Source organism: Papio anubis, chromosome 16 (assembly GCF_008728515.1).
Source record: "Papio anubis isolate 15944 chromosome 16, Panubis1.0, whole genome shotgun sequence".
Classification (NCBI taxonomy): Eukaryota; Metazoa; Chordata; class Mammalia; order Primates; family Cercopithecidae; genus Papio; species Papio anubis.
The window spans coordinates 66559265-66563178 of record NC_044991.1 but is presented as its reverse complement, the minus strand read 5'-3'; the positions used below and the strand labels follow the sequence as shown (position 1 = coordinate 66563178).

The following is a 3914-nucleotide window of genomic DNA, read 5'->3' as shown; positions in this document are numbered from 1 at the left end:
TAAAATGAAGGAAAGAGAGGATAGATTTTAATTGTCAGTAGCTGTCTCCTGTCCAGGTAAGAACAAAGGAATGAATAGCTATGAATTGACATCTGATTACAGCTTTGGCCACTGAGGCCATATGTGTTAATATGTTCTGATTTTCTACATAGTATTTATTGCATTTTAAAATATCTAAGTTGGTTCTGCTTAAGAAATTAATTTTAAAAAGAGAATATGTACTAAAATAGCTAGATACAAAAAAGTAGTGGATACCAAAAGGGAACTATGAATGAGATATAAAATTATGAAAAGTAAAAGTAAACTTACTTGTACTTGAATAAATCAGGGAAATCATATTTAGCAAGGGCTGTGTGTTTACTCTCCTATGGGCTCACTTAATGGCAGAGTCAGAATTTTACCCAGGTCTGACTGGCCTTATAGTCTAAACTCTATACTCACAGGAAACTCCCAAATGAAAGGATTCAGGGAGAAGTTGGCATAATGCTCTAGAATGTTGTTAAGTAGCAGAGGGACATGGTCCTTGCTGGGCAATAAAAAGGTAAGTTTGGCAGGCAGTATGTTTTGGATGAATGGCATAAAGCTGCCAATGGGAGGAAGCCCTCGGTGGGGCAAGTAGATGAGCCAGGGAGGGGTTCAGTCCACAGAAGGGGAAAGGACACAGTGGGGGAAATTCTGGAACTTACCAATCAGATTTTTAGAAGAGAAGAAAATAGGGACAAGAAAGACACATGTTAATTTTCAAGTCTGGGTGAAACTTTTTAGCAGAAAGAGTGAGGCAGGAAGCTACTGCTAGTGAGACGGAAGATATTGGGTTTAGTTTGAGGCATGTCAGATTTTAGATACCGGCTGGGACTACATTTGAAAATGTCTCTAGGCAACTGATTATGCTGGAGGGTAGCTCCATAGAGCTCTCAGTTCCAAAGGGTCCTTCTTAGAAGCAAGAATTGGAATTTGGGAGCTATGTGCAGAGATGAAGGGGACAGCTTAGGTGAACAAGACAGATGGGAGAGATCAAAGAACATAGAAGAGCATCCTTGGGGCATGTCAATAAAAAAGAAGAAGAAGATGGAGACAGAGAGTGGGGAAGAGGCAGAAGAGTGGTATCTTACAGCAAGAGAAGTCATAGGACCCAGGGAAGATGGTACCCAGGTTCACCTGATTTGGGGAGCCAGAAAAGAGTTATGACATCAGAGAAGAAAATTTCTGGAGAAAGGCAAGGATGGGAGATACGGACCAAAAGATCACTAAGAAACGTGAAAGTAAATACAAGACACTCAGAATTGTCTGACTTAGAAAGTACACATTTCTAACTTCACCACACCTAGCTAGAGCCCCATCCACAAACTGCCTAAGAACCTCCTTCTCCGGGAAGCTCTACCTCTTCATCTTTTAACATCAGTCTTCTTTGCATTTCTCAACTCTATTGCTAGTCTACAAAAGAGAACTTGAGCTGGGGCTTTATCCAACTTTGGGCCAGAAAAGATGAGAGTTGGTGCACTGTTGGTATGGAGACAACAGAAACAAGTGTGAACCTCCAAGGGTGTTGGATGGAGACACTTGGTCCAGCTGTCCTTCAGGCTTCCTCCAGGGAGAGTGATGAGTTTTAGTGACCTCTCATGCTGTGTGTATGGGGTGAGGGGTAGGGGATAGGGAATGAGAACTCAGACCATTGTCCATGGCTGTAGGATAGGTAGTCCCTCCAGAGTGACCTGCCACAACTGTGGTACCTGGACGACAGACAGGGCCAATGAAGTAGGTCTAGGGGCCCCTGGAGCTGGACTTGGGTGGGTTCCCTCTCCCTCTACTTTGTCCAAAATTTGTGGTAGCAAATAATGGAGTGGAGAACTGGTTCGGAGACAGGGAGAGACTTAACTTTGCTGTAAAAAGTTCCCAGTCTGGGGGACAAAAGGGGAACAGAGGAGGAGACCCAAGTACCCCCTACCTACAGGAAGTCACCTTCTGGGAGAGAGAAGAATGTAGAAGAGGACACGGTCGCATTAAAGCTCCAAGAACAATTAAGGCAGTGTTCCATGAAACCAACAGAAGACAAAACCTAGGACGTCTTCCAGGGAGAAGGGAGGAGCCACTGGCCCCCAAGAACAGGAATGTAAGGGAGACAAGTGCTCTCAGTGGAGAGCAGTGCTCCTGCAGGCCAAAATCTAGAGGTGGTGAAGCCCAAGGTCGCATGTGTTGGCAGGATGGGAATAAGGCTAGCTGGCCTTGGGAGAGTGATCTGCGAGGGTCCCCAGGGAGACAGGGAGGAAAGAAGGAGGAAGTAAAAGGCTGTGTGGCACTGACCGGGGCAATCTGAGGGCAAGAGCCTTCTCCTCCTCCTCAGCCACACTGGGTGGTTGGTTTGACTTTTGCATTAATGCCCAGCTGATTTGTCTGTGGCAGAAGGACAGTGCTCTAGAGGGACCTGCACATTTAGGGGCTGTCAATCACTTGCTTTATTTTCTCCTGTGGTGGCTCCGGGTGGGACACCTCCTCCAGCCCATGGCGTGCTATCTTCATGACTTGACGCTGATTGTCTTTCTCTCTAGGCTTTGGCCTTTACCACCTGTTTTATGTAAGTGACTGCTGAGGCCTGAGGCCTGGCAAAGGTCCGCACAGCAGGGGGCCTCACTGTGGTTGCTTGCTAAGCATTCCAGGAGCCAGCCCCCACTGTCAGAGGACAGGTATGGTCTGTTCTTCCCCTCTCAAATGCGCCCAGGCCTACCGTACACTTTGCCTGGGACTTGCGTATGTGGGTGAAGGGTAAATTAGATGAAAACTCAGCCTATGCACCCCTCACCAGCAGCGCTGCATCGTCGCAATAGAAAAGGCACCTTGGTCTAATCGGTCAAAGGTGCCAGGTGGACTCACTGCAGCCCTGGCTCCTCCCTTTCCCAAGCCTGAGCAGGAAGAAAGAATTTGTCAGGGCACCCCACTCCCCAGAGGTTCCCCAGCTGGGTCCTCCTCTCCTCCCTCTGTGCTGTCACAGGCTCAGCTGGTCCTTGTCAGAGGACAGCTGTGTTCTGGTGTCTTGGAGCAGCACCTTAGCATGCTAAGGCATGCTAAGCTTCTCCCACCTTAGCATGCCTCAGAGTGATATGGGGAACTTGTGAAAACACACATTCCTGGGCCCAAACCCCAGAATGTCCAATTCAACAGGCCTTAGGGTGGGCCCATTTGCTTTTTTTTTTTTCTTAACATGTTCTCAGATGATACTGATGGTGCTGGTCCAGGGATCCCAGGCAGAGAACGCTATCTTAGTTACTCTCCCTGGTTCGTTCAGCGAGAGATTGAATCCTCCTCAGGGGCAGCCTCAGGGCTCTGCGCAGATTCACCGTTCAACCAACACATATTGATTTTACCAAATGAAAGCAGTGAAGGATGGATTGTTGATTGACTCTGGGATCCCATGAACAACTGGCTCCTTTATGTCCAGGCCTATCAAGTTAATAGGAAACTCAAGGGTGCAGGCAGCGTAGATGTGGAGGGGAGGCAAGGCTTGACATCTGTAGCATTGAACTCCAGAGAATCTCCTTTCAAATTGTCAGAAATCATAAACATGATAATAGCAGCAATCATTTATTAATCCCCTGCCCTGTGCCAACCCCTGTCCTGAGCTCTTCTTTGTGCAACCATCCCAACAGGGCTACCAAGTGGGGACTGTGTGAATCCCTTTTTCACACATGAAGACTCCAAAAGACAAGCAGATCTCAGCCCAAGGCCTCATGAAGCACCAGGCATCAGGCCACATTCATTTGTCTTCAGAGCCTGCAAGCTTCATCATCACGCTGAGCACACCGAGCCCTCTCCAGAGAGACAGAGAAACCTGGAGGTCAGAAGTAGCTACACTTTAGAGAATGGCAGTCTCTGCCTAGAAAGAGAATTGAGTCAGTGGAATAAACAGTCTGATTCCTAAA

The 3914-nt window shown here is 47.4% G+C and overlaps 1 long non-coding RNA gene across 2 annotated transcripts; it reads left to right on the top strand.

Moving 5' to 3' along the window:
- The first annotated feature begins 989 nt into the window (after positions 1–989).
- LOC110740504 lies at positions 990–3914 on the top strand. Of its 2 annotated transcripts, none has more exons than XR_002515128.2 (3): positions 990–1262; positions 2547–2681; positions 3642–3914. It is a non-coding gene; the product is annotated as an uncharacterized LOC110740504 (long non-coding RNA). The 2 variants fall into 2 exon arrangements; XR_002515127.2 differs by lacking the exon at positions 990–1262 and adding an exon at positions 1938–2110.